At 42.2% G+C, this 13,917-nt stretch overlaps 1 long non-coding RNA gene across 3 annotated transcripts in view; it reads right to left on the reverse strand.

The window, feature by feature from the left end:
• LOC140848857 (uncharacterized) overlaps positions 1-11,176 on the reverse strand; it is a 31,202-nt gene extending 20,026 nt beyond the window's left edge. The window contains exons 1-3 of one of the 3 annotated variants that reach the window (XR_012130084.1): positions 10,502-11,176; positions 10,361-10,418; positions 9,027-9,154 (exon numbers count right to left, since the gene is read on the reverse strand). This is a non-coding gene — a long non-coding RNA (uncharacterized lncRNA). Of the gene's footprint in view, positions 1-9,026; positions 9,155-9,352; positions 9,602-10,360; positions 10,419-10,501 lie in introns of those variants that run through there. The other 2 variants (XR_012130083.1, XR_012130085.1) reach the window with 2 other exon arrangements.
• Positions 11,177-13,917: the final 2,741 nt, after the last annotated feature.

Below are 13,917 nucleotides of genomic sequence, written 5' to 3' on the forward strand. Positions count from 1 at the left end.
TTTTTAAACCCTTTCCTCCCCCCATTTTGACATTTGCACTTGGAAAACACTTGAGTTTCGAAGGTTTTGGGCCTCCACCCCAGAAAGTGGGAATTTGATTTTTCCCTTCCGAACTGGAAGAACATTTTTATGAAGAATTTTTGTCTTGGAGAATTTGACAGTGTTACCCAAGGTTGTGTCTTTAAGGGTGGTTCATTTTCTATGACCCTTTGTTACTCAAAGCAAAGTACTAGGAGTCCTAAGAAATGTTCTGTTCTTGTACATTATGCTGATTAAGTCAGGATTAATTTGATTTCAAAGCTGAGAACGGTGGTAAAAACTTGTTTACAGAAATGCATTTTGGAAGAGAGAAATATTGTAAAACGTGTAGTGAATGTTTCTTCAGTTTCTTGTTCGGCCAATGAGGAAAGGGCATTGCCTTTCTTTTTACCATTAATCACTTCTCAATAAACATGAGATCCTGTTGAGCATCACTTCTAGTACCATTTATTAGTAGTATTATTTAAGTCTGCTATATCTTTGAAAGATTTGAAGTGTAGGGAGTTTTAAAAAGTGCGATGGCAACAATTTTTAGAAAGTTTGCGAAGATGAAATAGTTCAGGCTTGCTTTTGTACCCAGGGCTGGATAACCATGACCTCTTGCAAAGCAAGATGGGCCAATATTTATAATGCTTTGTTTCTGGATACTTACCAGAGAAGGTAGAGCACCGCTGCTAAATCATTCAGCAGATACTTCATTGTGAGTGGTGATTAGGTGCCAGGTACTGTGCTAACACCCTGTAGAAAATTGGCCAGATAGCTTATGTGCAAAGAAGGTGGAGCATGGTATCAAGGAAGTAAGTGTTTGATCTTCAATATGGCTTATTTACACAGGATTCCACATGGACGCATGTCCAAGAATAAGAATTCCAGTGGGCTTGGGTCCTCATGAACCATATAACCATACTACTGGCATTTGATTCACCCTTGCTTATTTCCTGAGGTTTATAGCTGCTCTGCCTTAAAGATTTTTTAGCCTCAAGATGTCCCAGTTTTGGAGAGTTAACATGTGAAAACTTCTGTAATAAGAAAGGTTTCTGAAAATGGATTTTAATACTTTGGACAGTGTTTTGCCCTCAAATTACTTACACGTGTGGCTTTCTGTACAGCCCAGGCCACTCAGTCAAGGGTGTGATGAAATTGCTAAGTGCTGATTTGTAATTAGCATTATAGTTGGCGCTCTGAGTTGAGAACTTTTTCTCTGCCTGAGACATAGTACAACGTATCTTTATATTACACCTACTTGCCAAGCTTTTTGAAATACATTCCCCCAAATGGGGGAGTCCTTTGGGCTTTCATCAGTTTGAAAATGCTGACATTCTGAATTGGAAATGTAACATTGTTTTCAATTATAGCTCAAACTTGTGCAACTTCTAGAGGACTCTCATGGTGTCCAGTATTTCATTGGATTTCAAAAAGGAAAATACCCTGAGAAAAGCAAATTCAAAAGCAGTGTTACCTAGATTTTCCTACCTTCTATTCAAGTTGTATATGAGATTATTCAGGATGTTTTTCTGCAAGTTGAAATGTTTGTGTAGTTTAGGCCACTACTTCCCAGTTTTTCTTTTCACATCACATAAAAGAAAATGCTTTGTATGGCTCTGGGGGCAAACTGAAAGGAATTTAGAGCCTCTGAGAAGGCTGCTTTACCTAGTTCTGTGTGAGTGTGGAGGGGGTCAGGATGTTGATTTGTATATTAAAATATTCATACATTGGCTTTTTCTTTAGTATAAAAATTAGACTACATTCACTCTAAGAGTTCGGTTCAAAAGTTGGTTTGGTGAAGACCCCAAAATGCAGCTTAGTTAATTCTTATTTATTTGCTGATGAGAACTTTGCTAGTGCTAATTGTTGACTTAGAACTATTTGCTCTCAGTGCTTTGTTCTGTTTTGTGATTTGAGGGGAAACTGAAAAATTACCATATACCATCAGTGCTACTTAAAGTATTTTAACTTTTAATATGGGGAAGATGTTATAAATCTTACATTCACTTGGTTTAAACTTTAGTTATATTTGATTGGCTATCATCCCCCAAACATGTTCCATTTTTTAAGAACTTAATTTGGAATGATTTTAGACTGGCAGAAATAGCATGGAGGGTTCTTATATGCCCTTCATTCAGCTTTCCCTAAACGTTAACATTTTTACATAACTATAGTACAATTATCAAAAACAGTAAATACTGATACAGTACTACTAACTTATCCTTATTTGAATTGTGCCAATTGTCCAGGGATATCCCTGCCCACCCCCCTGCAGCTCAGCATCCAAGATAGGATCCCACATTGCATTTAGTTGTCTTCAGCCCTAGCCTGTGAGTTCTTCAGTCGTCACCTTTTAGGATTTTGACACTCGGGGGAGTACTGGCCAGTTGCTTTATGAATATCCCTTGAATTGGATTTGTCTGGATAGAGGTTATTTTTAGAAAGAATACCGCAAAAGTTATATGCCTCAGAAGTCACCCTTAGTGCTTTATGATCAGGATATATGATAGCCATATGTCTGTTCACTGGTCACGTTAACTTTGATCACTTGGTTAAGGTAGTTTTTGCCATATTTCTCCACTGTAAAGTTATTGATCTTCCCTTTATAATTAGTAACTTGGGGAGGGATATACCTTGAAACTCTGTCTTTGTTTCACTGTTTTTAACATCTTCAGATTGTTAATGCCTGCAACAACTATTGCTGTGGCATTTGCCAAATTGTTACTTCCCTGTGTCTATGACTCTACGTTTATACTAGGAATCCTGTAAAGAGGAGTTGTCCCTTCTCCCCATTTTTATTATTAATCAGTATGGACTGTGGGATATTTTATTCCATGGGTTATCATGTATTTTGTTGCTCAGATTGTTCCAGCTTTGGCCATTGGGAGCTCCTTCAAGTTGGGCTTCTGTGTCTTTGATGTGACCCCATTTTTTTGGAGCTCTTTTCTGGTACTGCATGATGTTCCAGTTTGCCTGGTGTTTTCCCTGGCTCAGCCCCATTTTTTTTTTCTTTCTTTTTTTCTTCTGGTATCATTGATATACAATCACATGAGCAACATTGTGGTTACTAGATTCCCCCCATTATCAAGTCCCCAACACATACCCCATTACAGTCACTGTTTATCAGCATAGTAAGGTGCTATAGAGTCATTACTTATCTTCTCTGTGTTATACTGCCTTCCCTGTGCCCCCCCCACTACATTATGTGTGCTAATCATAATGCCCCTTATTCCCCTTATCTCCCTCCTACCCATCCTCCCCAGTCCCTTTCCCTTTGGTAACTATTAGTCCATTCTTGGGTTCTGTGAATTTGGTGCTGTTCTGTTCAGTTTTTGCTTTGTTCTTAACTCCACAGATCATTTGATACTTGTCTTTCTCTGCCTGGCTTATTTCACTGAGTATAATACCCTCTAGCTCCATCCATGTTGTTGCAAATGGTAGGATTTGTTTTCTTCTTATGGCTGAATAATACTCCATTGTGTATATGTACATCTTTATCCATTCATCTACTGATGGACACTTAGGTTGCTTCCATTTCTTGCCTATTGTAAATAGTGCTGCGATAAACATAGGGGTGCATATGTCTTTTTGAAAACGGGGCCCCTGCATTCTTAGGGTAAATTCCTAGCTGTGGAATTCCTGGGTCAAATGGTATTTCTATTTTGAGTGTTTTGAGGAACCTCCATACTGCTTTCCACAATGGTTGAACTAATTTACATTCCCACATTCCCACCAGCAGGGTAGGAGGGTTCTCCTTTCTCCGCATCCTCACCAATATCTGTTGTTTGTCTTTTGGTTGTTGGCCATCCTAACTGGTGTGAGGTGTTACCTCATTGTGGTTTCAATTTGCATTTCTATGATGACTAGTGATGTGGAGCATCTTTTCATGTGCCTGTTGGCCATCTGAATTTCTTTGGAGAAGTGTCTGTCCAGCTCCTCTGCCCATTTTTTAATTGGATTATTTGCTTTTTGTTTGTTGAGGTGGGTGAGCTCTTTATATATTTTGGAATGTCAACCCCTTACCGGATGTCATTTATGAATATATTCTCCCATAGTATAGGATGCATTTTTGGTCTACTGATGGTGTCCTTTGCTGTACAGAAGCTTTTTAGTTTAATATAGTCCCACTTGTTCATTTTTGCTTTTGTTTCCCTTGCCTGGGGAGATATGTTCATGAAGAAGTTGCCCATGTTTATATTCAAGAGAGTTTTGCCTATGTTTTCTTTTAAGAGTTTTACGGTTTCATGACTTACATTCAGGTCTTTGATCCATTTTGAGTTTACTTTTTGTGTATGGAGTTAAACAATGATCCAGTTTCATTCTCTTACATGTAGCTGTCCAGTTTTGGCAACACCAGCTGTTGAAGAGGCTGTCATTTCCCCATTGTATGTGTATCCATGGCTCCTTTATCATATATTAATCATATATGCTTGGGTTAATATCTGGACTCTATTCTGTTCCACTGATCTGTGGGTCTGTTCTTGTGCCTATACCAAATTGTCTTGATTACTGTGGTTTTGTAGTGTAGCTTGAAGTTGGGAAGCGAGATCCCCCTGCTTTATTCTTCCTTCTCAGGATTGCTTTGGCTATTCGGGGTCTTTTGTGGTTCCAAATGAGTTTTAGAACTGTTTGTTCCAGTTCATTGAAAAATTCAGCCCCATTTTTCCAAGGAACAGAGGTTCTTTTTCTTGGAGAATATTTAGAAACTAGCCCTTGATTTAAGTAAAAGAAGTTGTAGCAGATTATATTAAATTGAGTTTTAAATACCGATGTTAGGTGGATAATTATTTAATCAGAACATTTAACCATTTTTTCCTCATTGCACTACCTTACGAATCTTCTGGAGTTACGGAGAGGGCTTTCACTTGGTGTAATACTTCGCCTAAAGTGAGGCTAAATGAATGTGGGCCAGCTTGTACCCTCCCATAATTTCTACCTTTAGCCTTGTAAATAGAGACCCAAAGTGTTGGAAGTCCTGGTTTCCACCCTACCTAAATTATCTTAGGGTTTCAGAGCTTTTTCTGCCTGTGAGAAAATAAATGGTCATATGCTAATGTTTTCTGTTTTTTTGTTATGGAGCTTATTATGCACTTGAATATTGCCACCTTTTTTGACCTTTGTTTGAAAAGTGATTTACAGACAGTCCCTGACTTAGGATTTTTCAACTTTACAGTGGTAGGAAATCAATATGCATTCAGTAGAAATAGCACTTCAGATTTTGAATTTTGATCCTTTCCTTGTCTGTGGCTATGTTTTCCTAGGATAGTCCTGATGCTGGGTGGCAGTGAGCGGCTGCTCCCAGTCAGCCTTGTGATCATGAGGGTAAACAACTAAACAACCCATACATTTACTGTACCACCACAACCATTCTTTTCACTTTCAGTACAGTAGTTGATAAATTACATGACCTACTACTCAGCGCTTTATTATAAAATAGGCTTTGTGTTAGATGATTTTTGCCCATTTTTATGCTAATATGTAAGCATTCTGAGCACGTTAAAGGTGGGCTTGGCTAAGCTATGATTATGCTAGGGGTATTAAATGTATTTTTGATATGATATTTTCAACAATAACGGTTTATTGGGATGTAATCCCATTGAAAATCAAGGAAGATATGTATTTGAAATGTGGTTTGTGTCATGAATGTAGGATCCTTGTAAAAAAGTGAGTAAAAGTGTCCCTAGGTTTCAGATTTGGTAATTTTTTTTTTTGCTTTGGGAAGTAGTGTTAACTTCTTACAACTAACACCGCTAGTGGTTTCCAGACCCCTGGGAAGCCTTTCTTTGGGACTGAATACAGCTGCTGGCTTTGCACCTGGAAAGCTGACACGGTTGTGGGATAAGCCATCCACAGCAAGAGAAAGTGGATTGAGAAAGTCCCATGAACCTGATGTGCCCTGCGTGCAGGTTTCGGGCTGGCTCTGCAGCCCCTGTGGGGGTGCTTAGGGGCACCTTCTGCCGGGCTCCACCCAGCCTCTGGGGCGCAGTGTCTGCAGCCACGAGGTCTTTCATGATTTTGGGGACCCCCCCCAGAGGGCAAATCTCTGTCCTGTTAACCTGAGTCTCCAAGTTCTCAAGACCACTCTGCAGCCTGTAGGTCCGCTTTGCATATCCTCGTTTCTGTACGTTTTTACCTGTTCTGACTGATCGGCCATTTTACCAGGTTCAAGATTGTGTCGCCCATTGCTTTGCACCTGTGCAAAAACCTCTGCCCCAGTGCCAAACTCCTAACTCACTGGTGAGCTAGGCTGCCCGAGGGACTAGGAGATGGAGTTTTGCGCTACCCTGCTGGTGACGTAAAGATGTCATTAGTGTCATGCAAGGCTTAACTGCTTTCCTCTACTTTTTAAAACCCTGCTCACATTCATGGCTAGCTGAAGGTAGAAGAGGTATTACTCTGGCCCCACCTGCTGGCCATAGGCGCTGTTCTGCTCAGAAAGGAAGAGGTTGCTTGAGGCTTGCCCTTTAAGGGGAAGCTCCCTGAGGAAACTCCCAGTTTCCTTTCTTTGGCCAATTCTTTCTGTGAGTATACGCATATGTTTTTTCCATATGTTCAGTCACTCAGCCTATGTTTTGTGAGTCCCTGTTGCTGCTACTGTTGGGCTGTCTTGCCAATGGGTTTCAACCCTGGGCATGTTCACTATGGATTCAGTGAGACTGAGGAATGCCAACGAAACATTCTTGGGGTAAAAGGGTTTATTACCTGGCTTGTTTTCCCAGCGATAGGTCGAGCATTAGAACCACATCTGCATCCAACAGTCTACAGGTCTGTAATCCTCCTTCCTCTGCTTCTGCCCAGAGCACTAGGCAGAGCTGTTTAGTGACTCAGTCAATAGTAAGTTTATTGCCTGTGGGTGTGGAAGCAGTAGCCTTGCGGTAGGCCAGTTACATCAAGTAGTTTGGGTTCAGGTGAGGATCCCGGCCACAGGAACTTCCATTTTCCCCATATGGGCAATGGGGGGAAAGAAATGAGTAAAATTCTTGTCATCTCAGAATTCAGTTTATGGATTACAATGTAATACAGTTTGGAGTGGTGGGAGCTCCACACAGCATGCTATAGGAAGAGAAGAGGGGCATCTGTGCAGAAGATTGCCCTTTCTATACTGAATTTTCCTTCCTGTTTTCTCAGTGGAAACCACATGAGCCCCTTGCCTCTTCATCCTCCTTCACAGTTTCACCTTTCACTCCGATGCACTCTGCTCCATCATAACAAGCTGTGTGATGTGGCGCAAATTGGATTAGCTCTGTGCACACATTCCCTCAGAGGTCAAATGGGGAATGACCTCTGAAGCCACTTGATATAATGATTTTTGCAGGACTTAAAATTCATTTTAATTAGTAGTGCTTTTCTAATTAAAAATGAAACAACCAGTTCAGATAATTACATATGTAGAATTTTAAAAATGTATATCTTGGTATAACTTTGCTGTCTTAAACCTTTTTTAAAAAAGCGTTTGCTTTATGATATATATAAAATCAGTACATTATATCATGTGTGTATTCCTAAAGATATATAGTCCACATAATTGTAAGTTATTTTACACAAGTGGAATAATATCAAACCATCTGAAGTTTCCCTTTCCTCCCCCTCCCCAGTCATGATTCCATGAATTTTCTGTTTTGGTCTGCCTCCTCTAATAATATGGATGGTCTTCTAGGATCCTGGGCTGAGCAGTAAAACCTAAGTCTCCATCATTAAAAGCAACTTGGTAAAACCTTGTCTTTCTAACCTTGTTCCTTTTAAGCTTTGGAACCCAAACTTTTCCAGATTTGTGCTTCCCCAAAGCCTTTCACCTGGGTACTCTGTATTTAGATGTCATTCCATATCAAGGCATTTTGATGCAGAAGTATTGGACGTGCCCTGGGTGTATGGTCGAAGAGTAAACTGGCCAGGATGGGATAGAGAGGTTGTGTGAGGGAGGGAGGGCTGTTACATGCCAGCCAGAATTCTAGGCACTGGGGCAAAAGCAGAAAACAAAAAGCTCCTGCCTCCAATGGGACTTTAATTCTGGTGGAGAGTCAGATTTGTCAGGTGGTTGATGGGTGCTACAGAGAAAGGTAACACAAGGGTTTGAGGATGGAAGAGTCATGCTAACAGAAGTCCAGAGAGGTGAGAGACTACATGTTGGGTAAGGCTTTGAGAATAAAGCACCCACTTTCAAGAAAAGTGTATCACCTTTCATTCTGTCTCACAAGTTTCATGTCTCTTCTCCCAGGTAAAATGCCATGGTCCATCATAATCCTCCCCACCTTGTGATTGCCATCAACGCCTTTGCCCCTTTCTCTTTCTTCTATTTTAATTGGTAAGCCACAATCCTCTCCACATACAACTCTCCACCTATTTGCACCTGTGCAATTCAGAGTGGTCGGACAAAAACAAAAAACATTGTTATATTTTAAATTCATGATTATCATCCTCCGGGGAGAATTATCATTACCCCTGTACATACGAGACAACCATTTCATACCTTCTTCCTTTCCTCAGACCAACACCTCAAGTCCCACCTTTACTCTGTTAATGACTTGACTTCCTACCTGAGAACATTGAAGCAATCAGAATGGAATACCACAGACTCCCTCCACTACATCCACTCCATGTAAATATAAATCAGTGTTTTCTGAAGCCTGATTTCCTAGCCAGCAGCATCCCTCCTGGGGGACTTGTCAGGCAAATAATTGGGCCCATTTCAGACCTCCTGAATCAGCAATTCTGGGGGCAGGGCCCAGCAATCTGCTTGAGTACGTGCTCCAGGTGATTGACGGACCTTAGGATCTGACAAGTAACATTTGTGGACTGTGTGTTTCTGGAAAATCCCTCTGCTTGTGCTCCAGACCTTAGTCTCTCACCAACTCAAGAACAGCTCCATCAAATCCTCCCACATCCCAGTTTTACCTCTGTTGGAGCATTCTTGTTAGCTTACAAACATGCTGTTGTGTCTCCATTTTCTTCCACCAGTTACCACCTATTTCTCTATTTGTAGCAAAACCCCAGAGGAAACTTACTAGCTGCAGTCTCCATCCATTTTCTCCAGCCCGCTCTATCAGGCTTCCATCCTCTTCAGTCTGAACTGGTCTTGTCAAGGTCACTGGTGACCTCACACTGACCATTCTCCATCCTCTTCTGTTTTGACCTGTAAACAATATGTGGCATTGCTGTTTCCACCTTGGTATACTTTCTTCACTTGGATTCTAGCTCAGCATAACCTGCAACTTGCCACCTGTTTCACTGCTTGTTCCTATTCTGTCTCCTTATCTGGTTCCTTCTCTGCTTTTTATCTTGATGCCCTAGCAATCCAGGGCTAAGTGGATCCTCTACACTTACTACTTACTAGATTTCATCCAATCTTGTGGCTTTCAACACCATCCGTGTGCCACCAACTCCCGAGTGTAGAGCCATTCCGGGTCTGTTCCCTGAGCTCTAGTACATTCAACTGTCAGCTTAGCCTCTCTGATGTTCAGCCAGCATCTCAAACCCAAACCCCTCCCTTCCTGCCCTATACCACTTGATAACAAGCTCATTTCCCCATTCCCATGTCTCATGCCAAATCCTGGGAATAATGTTTTGCTCCTTTTGTCACATCCTATGTCATATTTGTCACCAAATCTTAGCAGTTGGCCACTTGTCGCTACAACCACAGGCCAAGTCACCTTTCTCACGTCAATGACTACAACAATCTCTTAGTTGGTCTCTACTTCCACTTTTACTTCCTACAGTCTGTCCTCCACACCATAGCAGAGGGAGCCTGTGAAGATGTACATCAGATCATGTCCCTTCTCAGCTTACACATCATGGCTCCCAGCTCAGAGTAAAGGCCAAAGCATTCAGTTGCTCACGAAGCCTTATGCCATCTGAGCCCTGCCCCTCATTTCCACTGTTCTCCCAGCTTAATTCACTGTTCTTCCCTGCTCCACTCACCTTGGCCCCCTGGAGCCTTTCCTGCCAGAGGGTCTCTGCTCCAGCTGTATGTTCTACTTGGAATGCCTTTCCTTCATGTACCTGCAAGGCCCACTCACTCCTTCACCTCCTCAGGTTTTCCAGCAGGGGTTACCTGACCAGCAAGCTCTCCCTGACTGTCTTATTTACATTTGCTGTCCCCATCCCCCACACTGCCTGTCTCCCTTGCTCTATGCTTACAGTAGGCAATGGTGGACCTGAGATTCTCCCCACCCCAGATCTGTCTTTCTTTTCTGAGATGGGAAGTCAAAAAGCTAATAAAAATATGTCAAACAATTGTAAAAACTAAATGTGTCAGTAATTACTGGTAAACAGAATTTTTAAAGTGCAGTTTCTAGTCTGAAATTCCAACTTTGCTTTCGTAGAGTGACTAAACACTGACCTGGTTGTCAGAAGCCTTGGATTCCAGGTCCGGATCTATCACTAAGGAGCTCTGTGACCTGTGGCAAGCAAGTCATTAGGCCTGGTTAGCTTGGAAAGCAAGGCAGCTGGATTAAATGATCTGTATGTAAGTTTAACCCACCTCCAATCCTGACAACTCTTCTTCTGAAAGAAATCCCAGCACTGTGAGTGTTTATCATCCCCGCTGCCCGCCACCCTGTCTCCCTGCTGCTGTCATCTCCTGCTTGGGGTGCTGCATCAGCCTCCTTGCTCATCATCTTCTTTCACTCTTGTCCTTTAATCCACCTTCCACATGGCTGCCTAAGTGAACTTGTTCGCAGCTGTATATCAGAGCATGCCCATTTCTCTCTTGAACTTCCCTTTGCACTTAAAATCATGCCTGGGCTCCTTACCCCTGCCTACAAGGTCCCTCCCTGTCTGGCTCTGTGCTCCCTCCACCTCATCTGTTCCAAGGTGCTTTCCAGACCTCTCCAGTGTGCCAAGCTCCTTCCTGCCTTGGCAGTCCTTTGTTTTGCTTGCACGTTCTTCCTCCCAATGTTCCCTGGTGGATTCTCTCTTATTTTTTAGGACCAAGCTTCAGTGTCATTTCCTGAGTGTGAACTTCCTTTGCTGATCATCTCTAATGCCAGATCTCCCTTGCTATTTAAAATTCAGTTCCCTACTTGTTTTCTGTTTGTATCATGACATTACAGTGTAACATTTGAAATCATGCAATACTCACACAGCCTCAAAACATTCAGGATCACAGCTCCTCTCACTCCAGTTGTATGGGATACCATACAACTCTAAAAGAGAAATCTGTGTCTTGATAAAGAATTTAAGATACATTGTTAAGTGAAAAAAACCCAAGGCGCAGTACAGTGTGTAGAAAACCACCATTTGTATAACAAGGACGGGAAAATATATTTGCTTGTATATGCATGTTATCTCTGGATGGGCACAGAAGAAACTGATGACATTGCTTGCGTCTGTGGAAGGGACTAGGTGGCTAGGAGCAGGAGTGGGAGGCTTTTCAATGTGCACCTTTTTGTATTTTGAATCATAATGTACCACCTATTAATAAATAAGTAATTATTTAAAAGTTGTATACTTGCTTTGTTTCCTCTCTTCCCAAAGAACATAAATGTCATGAGCATGTACACAGTGACCTTTCTGGTTCACTATGGTCTCCTCAGCACTTAACACAATGCCTGGCACCTGTGAGCTCAGTGAGTATCACAGAATGAGCAAACGAAAGGATGGAGGTCTCTAGTTCTAACATTGTGGTTTTAATCTTAAGGTTTCAAGATTATAAGACATAGATTCCAGGACTCGGCCATTCAGAAGCACAGGGAGAAGTGCTGAATTGTTTTTTCTATGTGGTGTGCTGTTTTTTGTTTTTTGTTAACAAGAAGCTTTAAAAAAAAAAGTGACTGGGAGTGTGTGGAGAGTAGAATGTGGAGGACCTGCCTGGCACAGATGTGCTCCCCAAGTGAGAGCCCAGGTAGCCACAAGAGGGCAATGTCCTGTTCAGACCATGTGTCAGTCACGGCCCTGGGGGATGGCAACCTCAGAGACAGGCAAAGCAGCCACCTTTCCTGTAGCCTCAAAACATTGAGGATCACAGCTCCTCTCACTCCAGTTCTGGGACTGTCTTCTGTAGTAGATTCTAAACTCCCTGTGGTCAGGAACAGAGTCTGTCTTGCTCACCAGTATACTCAGAGCTTGGCAGAGAACGAACTATAAAGACGAATGAGAAAAACAGTTGAGAGGACTGCGAGAGTAAGAAAAACCCAAATCGGGAGCTGTCATACTCTATTGAGCCAGAAGGTGGCACTAGAGGAGCATTTTCTGAGTTGTCAGTCTGAGCCTTTCTGTAGGGCACAGAGCCCTAGACCTGGGGAGGTGATAGCTGAGTTTTGACATATTTACTAAGTGCTCTACTAGGCACCAGGGATTGTAAGAAGAGGCACAGCTGGGCCAGGGAGACAGAAGTCCCACACAGAAATCAACACTATATGGGAAGACAAGGGCATTCCTGAACCTTAGGAGACCTGAAGGGAGTTTTAAGTTTGCTTGAAGAATTTGTAGAAAGATCACAGAGGAGTGACATCTGAACTAGGCCTTGAAAATAAGGAGGACATATGTGTTGGAAGACATTATAGATAGAGGGAATGGACTCATGGGAAATTGAGAGAATGGTGAATTGCCAGGAACGTCTGCATTATTCCAGTTGCATGGAAGATAAAGGGTAAAGAAAAAATTCTGCTGTGAGAGTTTATATTTTTGATGAAAGGATAAAAGACTTAGGAAATTAACTAATACAGTGTGTACAGTAGGGGCTCAAGAAATAGACAATGGATTGAGATTTACGCATCAGGTAAATAGTAGAGGCTCAATAAATGCATTGTTGGTTGAATGAATTGCAGAAGTCAGATAGTTCCTTTGATAATCGTATGTCCTTTCTATTAGTATGAGTATATTTTCCAAGATTCTTTCCCCCTGTGTCCGAAGCTCTTCACAGATTTTCCTTCCCGCAAAGACATGAAAACCTGACCTCAAAGTGGAAAGGATTGCTATAACCTGCGAGGTCCTTGGCATCCAGAGTCCTGTTAGAAGATTCCCGTCTTGTCCTTAGAACACACTCTCCTTCCTTAGGGCTGAGACAATTGTAATCATCACTTATATTTTTATAGCAACTGACATCATCCATCACTTCCATATTGCTAAATCCCCTGGAAACATTTCAGTCCTTGTTTTTACATCATTCAGAGGACTGCTGCTTCTTCGAAAAATTTGCCGTCCTGTGCGTGTGATCCTGAGCTCTCCAGTTTGCCACTTGCCTCTTTCCTCTTCTTGGTTTCATCTGCCAGCTTCTCCTACTTCTCTCTGTAGCCATTAAAGGTTGAATTCCAAGCCCTAGCCTTCTCTCGCTTCTTCCTCTCCCTGGGCGAGCTCATTCTTCCTGTGGTTTCAATCACCATCGAGATGTCAACAGTCCTCAGAGCTCTCTCCACAGCCCCTCTCAGCTCTAGCCCACACACCCAACAGCCTACTTGACTTTCTCACTTGGATGTCTCTCAGGCATCTTAATCTCAACTTGTATTAAAAAGTCTTCATCTTCCCCACTTGTTCCTCTGGGGTCTCTATTGTGGTGAATGGCCGCATCACCCAGCCTGTTGCTTCAGCCGGAAGCCTGTGTGAATCAACCTTGACTCAAGTCCAGATCATTCCACCTCCTCAGTATCTCCTGAATCCTTCCTTCTACTGCTCTCAATTCCTACCACTACCATCATCTTGGGCAGCCCCCTCTGCGGGCATTCTCTCCTCAGTAGCCAAAGTGACTTTTAAAAAATGCAAATAAGATCATGACATGTCTTAAAACTCTTAACCCCCGCCCATTTCCCTTATATAAAACTCAAGCTCTTTAACCATGATCTTCAGGACCCTGCATGATCTAGCTGATGCCCACCTCTCAGGCTCCATCTCATGCTGGTTTTCGCTGTGCTCTACTTCAGCCAGTTGGAATTTCATTTAAACATTCATTCATTCATTCAG

This window comes from Manis javanica, chromosome 4 (genome assembly GCF_040802235.1).
Source record: "Manis javanica isolate MJ-LG chromosome 4, MJ_LKY, whole genome shotgun sequence".
Taxonomy (NCBI): Eukaryota; Metazoa; Chordata; class Mammalia; order Pholidota; family Manidae; genus Manis; species Manis javanica.